Here is a 12,889-nt window from a genome sequence, read left to right on the forward strand (position 1 = left end):
GTGCAGTCTAAGCTCACCAAAGATGAGAGTGGTACCAAATGAGTTTGAGGTTGTTGTTGTTGTTTTTGTTTTAAAGATTTTTATTTATTCATTTATTTGACAGACAGAGATCACAAATAGGCAGAGAGGCAGGCAGAGAGAGAGGAGGAAGCAGGCTCCCCGCTGAGCAGAGAGCCCGATGCGGGCTCGGTCCCAGGACCCTGAGACCATGACCTGAGCCGAAGGCAGAGGCTTTAACCCACTGAGCCACCCAGGCACCCCATGAGTTTGAGGTTTTTAACTACCTTCCTATCTCCATCACCAGGCAGTGTTTTGAAATATACTTTTTAACTGGCAGATATTTAAATCCTGATGTGATATTGGCACTTTGGTTTTAACTGTAGGCTTTATTTAAAGTTACAGGCTCACTCACTTGAAATGGTTAAACCAATTAACCAATTTGTATGCGTAGTTGTGACTTTAGTTGATTTGTTATAGAAAAAGTTTAAATCCTGATCGTTGTCTGCAGGAATCCTCCCATGAGGCCCAGCTAGTGGGCCTTGGTTCCTCCACCCGCATGTGTACCAGACATGGTGCGAGGCACCGTGAAATAAAGGACCAGCCACGGACCTCCTCGCAAGGCACTTGCTTGTCCAGTTGAGATATGGAACTCGTGAGCACAGAATAATACCACGATTATGAGAACCATGTGAGAAAATGGGATAAGTGCTATGGGAGGCAGAGTAAAAAGTAACTAGTTCTTCCTAACAAGGTGGGAAAAGTGTCACAGATCGTAACCCATTCCAACCAGCTACCTGCTCAGAGCTCTGCAGCTGGAAATGGATTGGGGAAGGTGGAGAATGGACATCACAACAGTAAGCTCTGTTCATTACAAGGGGATTTGGAGCTACGGTTCATTCACAAGGGGAAACTGTATGCTCTGTCACTGGTTAAGTCCTTGGTCAGCATTGTGCTTTATTCAGTATGAAGAGAGGTTTGCCAGCATTCATTCTTCTGGTTCTAAAAAGAGCGTGAACATAATAGAAATAAGTTTGGCCTATATTGAGGCCTTACTTGGGGGCCTGTTCAGCTTGGAAATTTCATTTGTTCATTCGTTTGTTCATTTATTTATTCTCTCCCTCTCTGCAATCTAAAAGAGAGAAAGTTAGTTTCTCTTTAACAGCCTCCTAGTCTTTCAACTGTTCTGTGTTGTAATTACATCTTCCTATTAGAGACTGTTGGTGAGGAGCAGAAACCCACCCACACTAGTTCAGACCTACAGTGGGGCATGGAAAGGGCAGTTCACAGAACCCAATTCAAGGAGGTGTTTCTATGCCTGCTGGAGACAGGCTGGGAACTGGTTAAGACTCTTGGGCTCCATTCTTTGTCTTTCTGTCCTTCCTGCTTCTCTTTCCTCGTGACAGAGCAGCCTGCTGTGTTTACTTCTGTCCCTCATCTTCCCTTGTAATTCTGCCATGCCCTGGCACCACTTCGGGTCCAGCTGTATAGCAGTTTTCTGATGCAGGATTCAATATTGCCTCGTTACAGTCTCAGGAGAAAACCCAGCTAATTCTCATCTAGTAATTAGCTGCCTTTGAGTTACATGGTCATACCTCACGCAGACCGCACCAGTAACGAAGGGTACGTTGTGGTGGACGAGGAGATGTGTGGTTTGTAGGGCTTCTCCCCAAGGAGGGGGCAGGGCAACAGAGTAAATTGGAAAAGGGAAGCAAAGTTGAATGAAATTCTGCTCTGCTACCCTAGAGGCAAACTATGCATAATCTAAGATGACAATTTAGTCTTTCTTAACACAGTTTTTGATAATTGGACAAAGTAATACCCCTAAGTGCCTACATCTAGTGTCCATCACAGACAAGTTCCGTTTCTCATACAGTTAGCATTTCACAGATAAACAGAATAGTGATCGCTCAACCAACATGTGGCTCCTCATAGCCCTCTTGTTTCTCATTTGCTGCGACCAGGCCAGGGTATATGAGAAAAACGGAATTTGAAATCTCAGGAGCTACTTCCTTCCTTATCTTGCTAATTTGGTGACTATGAACAATTCCAACCTCTTAGATGCCGTTCGTTGATTCACAGGATGGGGTTAACTTGTTCCTTACCAGCCTCCTTTGGTACTTTCTGAGGAGCATGTGATAAATGTGCGTTGAATAATTTTACAAATAGTAGAGCACTATACAGATGAGCTCAGTTATTAATAAATTATGTTAGCGATGGTAACAAAGATACAGTTGTTTTATTTGGCATTTAACATGAGGTGCTAAGGAATAGACCCTCTGGCATCTGCTTACCCAAAGCAGGTCACGGCTTTCGGCAAGATCCATAAACACCGAAGTTTCTGGCTCTCCACCTTTACATCTCAGGGCTGTCATCAAGCATTTGGAGTTCCTTGGATGAAAGGTGGAATGAAAGGTACTAGGTTCACGTGCCTCCGTCAGTGTGCATATGCCAGCATGGCTCCTGGCCGCAATACAGGGCCTTTTGGTTCGTTCATTTTGGAGATGGTAATGTTTTAAACATTATAGTGGTGTGACATGGGCTGTTAACTGCGGTGCTTCATTTAATTAGATAGTGATGGTGAGGAAGAAATGTGGATCACAGATTATTTCCATTTTGCAAACAAGTAAAAAAAAAAAACTAAACTAAATAATCTGTTGAAGGTCACTCAACTAGTAAGTTCAAGAGCTAGGATTCAGTCCAGTTCTGCCTGACTCAAATTCTCAGTTTTCACTTTGTATCACTTGCCATCAGATCTGAGAGTTCAGTTTATTCCAGTGATTTCTAATGGGGGTTCTCAAATCTCCAGAGGAGCTATGAAGATAGAAATAAAAGTCTGTGGACTGTATTTCCACAGTATTTCAAAAGTTGTAATGGGAAATCTTCCATTTAACTATGACAGGGCAGAGTTATTAGCTGTTTCCCCTCCTTCTGACCTAATTTGTCAGTTATTGATTATTTAATTCATACAAGAAAACTAATTAAATATTCAGAAATGCTATTTGTTAGACAAAGAGTTTCCAATTCTGAAGCCCCCAGAGGCTATATAGGGGTCATTAGTGGTTAAAAGATTGTGAAATATAGTCTGAACCAGAGACTGTAAACTGATGGGTCATTAGCCAAATGTAGCCTAAGGAAGTGTTTCGTTTAGCTCATGAAGTATTTTTTTAATCTATGAGTTACTGACCAGCATTTAAAAATTGGACAGTTCCACATCAAGAAATAGAAATTTTTAGCTTCTTTTGAAAATTCAAACGTTCTGACAATACTAGATCCATATTTTCCCATGACATGGGCCAACCTTAGGACATGCTCTTTCCAATTTACCAGTCTTCACCTGGCCCAGTTTATTCATTTCATTTGTTCACATTACCTATCAGATCCCTAAAAACATTTGAGTCTGTGATGTCTGAGCTAGTCCAATCCCCTCAGTTTTTTGCTTGGTTTTAAAGTTAAACCCATTCCCTAATTGTGATCACTCACATCTTTTGTACCCTGTACAGTTGTGTGTCTTGGTCTTTTTATGTTGCTGTTTTAAGGTCTTTCATGCCAACTGTCTATTTGGCTCTACTGTATCTTTGAGAACAGGAGCCACATGCTCATCATCAGTTCAGCAAACACTATTGGCATAATTTGGGGGGTCGGGAATGCAAAGAAGAGTAAGATAGAAATCCTCCCCTGAGGAAGATCACAGCCCAGCCTTGTTTCTTTTTAATGCATGAAAATGGCTGTCACCTTGATAAGTACTAAGTACATGTTCAAGGCCTATTTACTAGAATATTGTGATTAACAGAGTGGGGTTTGATGTCAGAAAGACTTAGGTCAGAGCAGTGACCCACCTTTTATTGCCCACTTAAGCAATTTATCTAAACTCTCCAGCTTTACTTTTCTGGTATTTAATGGGGATAATCTTGATGCCTGTGGGGTGAAATTCTGTTTTATTAACCTGATGTTCATAAGAGGTTAGGCATGGTGTTTAACATTTAATAACTGCCAGTGTGTGCTGACTGATTACTAGGGCTAGGCATCCAGTTGGCACTCAATTAATGCTTGTTGAATTAACAAATGAATGGGCAGAATAAATTCAGCGTGAAGAATTAAATGTGTTTAAATAGGCAAATAGCTGTCAAGGATGATTTCACCAAAAGTGTCTCTGGCAGGCCTGGAAGACAACAGATTTTTGATGGCTTTGAATGTTCTGGATTTAATGAGCCTAGAGGAAGCACATGTTGTGGCAGAATCAGCACCCAGAGTTCTTTAACAGATTCATAAGCTTACCTCTGTGGAATAACATCAACCCCCACATTAATGTAAGTTGATACAGAGTTGAGAAGAGAGGAATAAATCTCTACTAATCTTGCAAAGTACACTTGTGAGTAGTGTCAGGACTGGAGAATTGGTCTGTAGGCTAAGACTCCCTGAAGCAGCAGGTAGACGTTATCTCTGTGAACAACCATCAGGGTTGCTAATGTGACTGCCCAAATGGGAAAAAGGATTAGACCACCTTCCCAGAGCTACTTGGCTGCTTCCTCTTTGTTAACAGCCGTAAGGGACAGGCTGAGGGGAATTGACTTATTTACTGTGTGCTGTCACTGTCTCATTTAACTGTTACACTGATCCTGTGACACACTTTACAATGCAGATGATAAAACTGAAGCTCAGAGAGATTAAGGGACACGATTCAGTTCTCCTACAGCTTATAAGCGGCAGGACAGGACTATGGTTCTTTCCGTAATTGCACAGAGCCTCTCAGAGCCAACCTCACCATCTCAGAATGTTCCCTGTGGCCACCAAACCCACCCTCCTTCCCACTCCCAAAAGGAAGCTCAAGTAAAGGCCAGCAAAGTAGATTGACGAAACTGCTCATTTTCTTCTTATCCCTACTGAGCACATGTTTAGTAAGCATCCACATTATGCCCCACATGGCTCCTGTTGCTAAGGATACAGGGCGAACAAGACAGAGGAGATGAGGTCCCTTCTCTAGGAGAATTTAACTCAAGTGGAAAGAGACGAAAAACAAACAAACAAAAGCACTAGTAAACCACTACATACACAAAATAATTTCAGATATTGTTAGAAAATGGAATAAGGTGATTTGATTAAAAGGAACTGGGTAGAAGAAACTACTGTAGACAAGGTATTAAGAGAAGAGCTGAAGAGGCCACTTCGGAGCTGAAACCTGACTGAACAAAGGCACCAGCCAAGTAGCAGTGGGCACGGGGAGCACGGCAGGCAAAGAGAACAGGAAGTTCAGACTAGATGCTGACTAGAGGCTGGCCTCTGGTGAAGACCAGTCGGAATGATGATATTATTTTGCTTGATAGGATTATTTTTCTGAGTATTTTGGCAAAGGGGCTGGTAATCTTTAAGTAGGCTATGATCTGTATGAGTCGTGGACCTAAGTTGGCTTTATAGGAAGAGGGTAGGCACAGGGGTTTACATCTGCTTCTTGGCAGAGAACCACATACCCTAGGCTCCACCTGGGCAGTGGCACACTGCATTTGAGACTGGTAAGGACCCAGATAAGGCAGGATCAGCAGGAAGCCTCCAGAAGCCCTGGTCACACAGACAGATCTCAGACACCTAGGAAGGGAGCTGCTGGATGATGTCAACATTTGTTTTGGTGCCAAATGAGATTATTCCCAGGATGGTTTTGGTTATCAGAAGGGATAAATTCTAGAACAACAAAGAAGGAAATAAATTATTATAATTATTATTATTATTATTTTAATAGAAAAGTATAGACTAAATACACAGCCTAAAATAATTTGGGGAGTAGAAGAAGAGGGAGTGCCACGAACTCAAACAAGGTTTGAGTGGAATAACTTTTAAAACATTAAAAATCACTGCCTAGACCAATGCTTCCCTAACCTAGACACCCTTCACATAGTAATAGGAATTAGAAAGCTATTTGCCGTGTTTCAAAAACGTGACTGGATAATAAGGCTAGACAGGCTATCATTTACTCCGTACCTTTCAAGTCACTCTCTCATTGGTTTATTCAGTATTGCAGTAAACCCTTAATGAGTTATCCACTTGGTGCCAGGTACAATGTGAAGTGCTAGGAAATTTTTTAAATTACTGAAATAAGAATCCTTGCTGTTGAGACATTTTAACCATCTGGAGAGCAAAGAGACAAGTAATGGATCATTACAGAGCAGTGTAATGTACCCATATAGGTGTTTATGAAGTGTTTTGAGAAGTTCACACAGTGGGACAAATCCTAGGGATAGGGTTTTGGAAAGCTTCCTAGAGGAGATCTTACTAAATCTAAGTTTAAAGGACATATATAAATTAGCCAGATGGGTCCAAGGGAATGAAATTCTTGGCAGAGGAGTGATCACACACTTATAACACGTAAGGCTTTGAATTCTCCAGAGTACTTATGCATTGTATCAGAATTATGTTCAGCTTCGAGGAAAACTCTGGTGTAAGTAGCTTAAGCAAATAGAGGTTTATTTGTTTCACATACTAAGTTTGGAAGGAGGTGACTGCTGGCTTTGGTTCAGTGCCTCATGATGTCAGTACCGCCACGTGTCTCTGAGACTCCCTGGGCTTGTTGCCTCATGACTGAAAAGGAGCTGCAGCTTTGGGTATCATATCTGTGCTCAAGCATGAAACAGGGGTCAGAAAAAGGGCCATGTCTATTAATCACAAAAGTAAACATATCCCCCAGGAGCACTCCACCCAAACCAGAAGACTTACCCTTCCGTGTCATGGGCTTGGACCAGGCACGTGCCCCCTGCCCCGCACTGCAGTACGGGCTTTGTGTGTCCATACTTAACCGTTCCACCCTCCAGAGTAGAAACCAGCAAGGGAATGCAAGTGAGCAGTCACTAAATCAGCCCAACGGTGGTATCGGCCACACCGTTTCATTTTACTTGCTCCTCATGATAACCTTGTCGGTAGGAAGAGCAGGTGTTACTGGCTTCACTTTACCGAAGAAGAAACTGGGATGGTGCCGTCACAGAGCAGTACCTTTATGTAGCAATAACAACACAAAAAATTAAAACTAGTGTTGATGGTGTGCTTAGTACAACCCAGACTGTGCTGAGCACTTCATGTTGTTCTCTTCCTTCCTCCCGGGACTCCCTCGCAGTCCCGGGAGGGAGGCTGTCCTTGTTCGATAGGTGAGCAGTCGGAGGTGCGAGGAGATGTTGCCATAACTCGCGCGGGATCGCAAAGGTGGCATAGCTCAGAGCCGGGACTCCAACCTCAGTTCTCCAAAATGCCAGCCCGGTGCTCTTCTTGCCTCTTCTACCTTTACACTCTCATAACTTCCTCTCTGTAGATCGAGTAAGTCTCATTGTCATGGCCCCAGAGCCCTTGAAGCCACCACATGCCCCTATTACTCTTGTTAATTTATTTGACCCACTTCTGTTTCTTCATTATTGCTTTTATGAACAGAGAATCCAGCAACACATTATTTCAAATGTCTTGCCATTATGAATGCATTTCCTTTCATTGTAATAGCACCGACCATAATGAGTACATTTTGTATCCGTGCAGATGTCACTGGTGTTTTCGATGCTCCATTCTAATTTATGTTGGAAAATGAATGCTTAAAGTATTGCCCAGGCTCCCATTACTCCAGAGGAAATGAGGGACACCCTGTGTGTATGCATATGTTTTTGCATTCATGCTGCAGATAGAATGTTTTGGTCAGAATGAATTGTGTGCCTGAAATGAGTCTGGCCCTTTCCTGGAAGGACACACTGGAGGTAATTTGCCAAGCATGTCAGCAAACCTGTGCAAGCAGGTTTCTTTATGACTATGTCTCTGGGCCTGCTGAAGGGGCGCAAATTATAGTCCAATTATTTTAGAAAGGGAGGATGGAGAGCTTAGCTGATTGAGGGATCCAGGTTCTGGAGTACCCCAAGATCTTCTTGCCTTCACGTGCACAGCCTACAAGGTTGCTGTTGTGCTTGGTGCCAACAGATCACCCCATCAGTCAGCCACACACTTTGATGGCTTTTTGACATTGGGGGTAAATAGTGAGACAGGAACAGAAGGTGCTCGGTTTGGGGCTAGTTGCATGAACTGATCTTTATGTTGGGAGTCTCTGAGGTAGAGGGATGATTGTAGGCAGAGAATTTGAAATGCCAGCTTGTGGTAGAATATGCCTCCTTTGTGGAAAGAGGCTGAGGTACGCAGCTATCCAAGAAATGGTTTTCCCTATGTTTGAAACAGTATTTGGGCCGTAAGTCTCTAGACCCTGAGCCTGGCTGTCAGGGATACTTGAGGTGTCTATTCCAAACATATCATTTCCAAGGCCCAGGATTGCAGTGGTAAGGGGACCTGGAAGGTAGTCAGTGAGCCGTTCTTAGGAATCTTCATTCATAGGTTCTGGGAACTAAAAAAGAGGTAACCTGGTGGTTTACAGAATAGAAGAGGAGTCTAAATATCTATAAAATCCTACATTTTTATGTCATGTATTCCAGCTAAATCTTTTAAATATCCAGGAGTTGCCCCTTAATAAAAATGGTCCACTCGGTTTAGGACTACTAACTTAGTAGACACACAGATATGCACTATGCACAGAGATGAGGGGGCATCTAGAAATGTTCTTCTTCTAACAGAATTTTCTGAAATTTGGCTTGGGGGAGAACAAAATTTTTTTTTATATCTAATTGATCTTAAATCTCACCAGCTTCTTATTGCAAAAAAATCTATCAGAATCTAGACTGGAATTTCAGGATTTGTCCTTTTCTGTTTCACAGGGAGTGCTTTCCCCTCCGAGTCTCTGCAGCCTTAATTTTTGCTCAGGGCATCACCTGGCTCCTCTGTCAATACCCAAAAGACAGACTTGAACCAGTTTTTCCAAATCTACCTAGAAATTTAAGCCCAATGCAATAACCTTAAAGAACTTATTGTTCATTGCTTCCTTGATGCCAAAAATCTGCTAACACTTGTCCTATACTAAAAAAGTCTACTATTTTACAGGAGATTCTGTAGGACCAAATATACTGTTAAAACACTAATGTATCTAGCTCCAGATTGAATTTACGAGTCCTGTATTCTCCATTATTGCAAACTCAAATGCCAGTAATGCCCGCTGCAGCCTCTGAAAGGAAATAGCAAGAGGCAAACACTTTCTAAGCTCTGCGCACCTGGGCAGCCTGTGCCACTGTTCACCATTTGCTCAGGGGCAGCGATGTGAAGCACATTCTCCTTCGCCTGGGGCAGGGTGAGTCTCTGGAAGGTGTGCAGAAATGAGGGTACAGCTAGAAGCCGCGTCCTGCAGTGGTGGCACCAGGTTTCCATGGACAGATCACAGAAGAAGATGCAGTTTACCACCAGAGCCATTTTGAGTCAGAAATGGAGGAGACCAAAACCCAAGAACCTCTGGGTCTCCACACCACCATTAGGGTTAGAGTGAGGAGCTGGGGTGAGAACGCAGTATCCGCCTGGTGCACCTTCCAGCCGTTGCTACCTGCGCGGTTCAGCTGGCTGGCCAGCCTGGGAGCCGTTTGAAGTGCTCTCCCAAGGAGCTCCCAGCTGAAGAGAGCTCCTCCAGCCAGTGTGCTTTCAGGAGACTGTAGAACCAGAGGCAAAGCCACTTGCATTAATTCATCCAAACAGGTCTTTTGCCTTCTAAAACGTTCAAGGTTCTTACCATATGTATACATAAGTTTCTTGTCTCCAAATAGCTGTGATTATAGCCTCCTCTGAGACGGCTGAGCAGCAAGGGAGAGGACAGGCCCAGGGAGAATATGGCTCGCTCTTTCCTGAACCAAGTTATCTGTGCTGCCACAGCCATTTTTTAGTTATTGGTGTCCTTAGCCATGAAACAGATGCAAAGTCTTCATATTTTTCCTCAAGAAGAAATCGCACCAACTGAATGAGAACAAGTTGATGCCATATCTGTGTATTTTCTGAAACCGTTTATCTGAAATCAAGCAGAAATTACTCTAATAGCTATCATTTATGTTGACTTGTGCCAGGTATAGCATTAAGGATTTTAATAAGGTATCTTATTTAGTGTTCAGAACTTCTCTCTGACATAGGGTTAATTGGACCCATTTTTTATGAGGATTTAAAACATAGGAAAGTGACATTCCCAGCATGACAGTATCTACTTGTTTCAGAACCCAGCCCTTCCCTTTCACGTGGTCATTGACAACTCTAGAAGACTAAAGAAGGAATCCCTCGACGAGACTCCACTAGCCCACTTAATGTAGCTGAGCTCCCTCTTCCTTTCAAGTGCACAGGACAGGCCATGGTGCTGTCCACACTAGCCACTAGTGCCTGATGTACTGGGGGGTTAAGAGCTGCCAATGGGCGGCTCAGCACCATGCACTCCCAGCCAGGGGCCCAGCCTAGCCCAGTGCTGTCTTTGGTGGCAAGAACAGTGGCTTTGCTGTGGGACAAACCTGGGCTTCAGACACGACCTCTCTGAGTCTCAGTTTCCACATCTGTAAAACAGGGAGTCATAATGCCTTCTTCACAGAGATGTGGTCCACATGGGATGAGAGATTATATATAACTACCTAATATAATGCAGAGCTCACTAGATAATTTTTTTAAAAATACATAGTTGCTTAAAATGTCATTTTACTCTGTGTTAACAAAAGGTTTCCCAGGCACCCCAAAGTGTTTTGGCCTCAGCAGGAGCAGGGTTGAAAGATACAGTATTCTGCAGTTTTCTCAAAGGCAGGTTCATTCTTTAGAACCAGTTTTGCTTTTTTATGGCCTGTTTTTCCCTCCAAGGTAGGAGGTGGGCTGATGCCTTCCCTTCTGCCCTCCCTATCCTATAGCTCTTCCCCAAGAATTCTCTCACCTCCCTTTCGTGATTTCCTTAAGTGCTTTGAATGGCTGCTTGACACTAGAAAGATATTCCCAGCAGGCACTCAATTTGTAATTGCCGCTTGTTGCTAGATGTGAACTTGCGGCTGACCTCTGGGAAAGCAGTGGGGACTGGAGGAGGGAGCCAGGCTCTGCTCCAGCAAAGCAAGGCGATGGGTCCCTGAGCAGCTGGCAGGCAGCCGGAGGAGTGGCTCCAAACGTTTCCCTCACACCTCTTGCCACCTCTGTCCTGCGTGTCTGGAAGTGCAGTCAGTGGAGGATGATGGTATGGGTAGACTCCCACATTCTTAGCGCCAACCAGAAACCAAAAGAGAAACACAGATAATGAGCACAGGCTGCTCGAAGTTCATTTCAGCGGAGTCTGTGTGTTACCACCGTGAGGAGGGTGCGGCCTCCATGGGATCATGCAGGTACCCCAGAGCCAGCTGGCCGTCATTGCACGGCCTCCCACCTCGGGGCCTAGGCGGCCTCCCACTTTTTTTTTTCTTTAACCTTCTAAATAGGACTTTCTTCACCAAGCGGAAAGTGATTGAGGTGCAAGAAGTGGAGGCAAATGAGAATCCCTTCTATATTCATTTCACAAATAGACACAGAGCTGCTAAGCAGGGTTGCAAGTGTTTAGTCGTAAGACATGCCCTCAAGCAACAGTCTTGGTCTGGAGGAGGAAAAGCCAAGTGCGGCACAGGGTTAATGCCACCCCCAGAGACACATGGAGGAGCTGGTAACCAGGGAAATGGGTTTCGAGTCCAGTGCTTCGTGCCTCATCATGTGCGACTAACTCTCTTGGACCTTACGGGCTGTACCCTAAAGCCAGGACTTCAGAGAGAGGCCTCCGAGCCCCCCGCAGCTCCCACGCCCCCTCCTGATCTCTCGGTCCAGCTCCCCTTGCACTGCACTTCCTGGCCTGCCTAGGCCTTCCCCAGTTTGAACTTCATGATGAATTGTCCTGTTCATGGACATGGCGCGCTGCTTAAGGCTGCCGCTCTGCCCCTCGCGCCAGCTCGGACTCCTGCTGTGCCCCCAGGGCAGTTGCTTGTTCGGATTTCCCTAATGAGGCCGCTTCTAGCTCGGCTGGGCTCCCCGGGCCTTGGGATTCTCCATTCGTCCCGCACCCCTGGGAGCAGTAGCTCCCCGTGGCCCTACAAGCAGCGCCAGGCTCTCTGAGCCCGAGAGGTGAATGCGGAATAGTCTCTGGAGGCTGGAGGGCTCGGCTCAGCCTCCAGGGAGGACGTAGATTCGAAGGCCGGTTCTGGTCTGGGGAGGGCGAGGACGAGGAGATGGCTGTTCCAGGCGGGGCATGAGAGGTCCTTGTTATGACTTGTTAACAGCTGTTAGAGCCGGCAGCGTGAAGGAGGAGTTTAGAACTGGAGCTGCCACCGAGATTTAAGGATTATCTGTGGATTTCAATGCCATTACTGTTCTTTACTGGAGGGGAGGGAGGGGGAGTTGGAGTGAAAGAGAAAATAAAGCCTCTGGTACAGAGTTCTGTCAGATTCATGGAGTCTTACACTCCTCCTCCAGGCAGCTTTTACCTTCCTCTGATGAGCCTGACTTGAGAGTCGGCTGTTAACCCCCAGCACGGGTGCCCATTACAGCCATGTTGTGACCGTTTGTTCCAGTTGAGATGAATAAGAGCTAAGTGGGCGATCATCTTTCCTTTTACAGAGAGACCAGTCGTTCCTGCCTTGCTTGCTAGGCCCCTACAGTTACTGTAACCCCATTTCTAAAGCCTGGTCTTCCCGTCCTCTCCAGTGGGCAAGAAGAGCCGTAGGATTAGCCACCAGAGTCCTTCATCCCAGTGGGACTCCAGGCACCGTCAGCAATCAGACTGACATCATATCAGCAACAACACAATGGCAAGTATGTGAGGTAAAGGATGTGTTAACCTTATTGCGGCAGACATTTTAAAACATACGTGTGCCAGATTATGAGAGCGTGTACCTTAGACTGGCACAGTGTTCCGTGCCAGTTAGATCTCAGTAAAGCTGGGGGAAAGTGAGACTCCAGAGATCAGAGAAGCAGTTTGGGAAGGAGAAGAGCCTTCTCTTTCCAGCTGAGCATAAAGCAAACAGTTCCATAGGCTTTG

At 44.9% G+C, this 12,889-nt stretch overlaps 1 protein-coding gene across 4 annotated transcripts in view; it reads left to right on the forward strand.

Moving 5' to 3' along the window:
- Positions 1 to 12,889, forward strand: part of TRIM44 (tripartite motif containing 44) — a 106,319-nt gene that overhangs the window by 76,328 nt on the left and 17,102 nt on the right. Inside the window, exon 6 of one of the 4 annotated variants that reach the window (XR_004288970.1) lies at positions 12,556 to 12,672. The exons of 2 other annotated variants lie outside the window; for them this stretch is intronic. The gene's annotated coding sequence lies outside the window, so the exon portion shown is untranslated. The remainder of the gene's footprint in view (positions 1 to 12,555; positions 12,673 to 12,889) is intronic. One more of the 4 variants, XR_004288969.1, reaches the window with a different exon arrangement.

The sequence above is a fragment of the Mustela erminea genome, chromosome 9 (assembly GCF_009829155.1).
Source record: "Mustela erminea isolate mMusErm1 chromosome 9, mMusErm1.Pri, whole genome shotgun sequence".
Classification (NCBI taxonomy): Eukaryota; Metazoa; Chordata; class Mammalia; order Carnivora; family Mustelidae; genus Mustela; species Mustela erminea.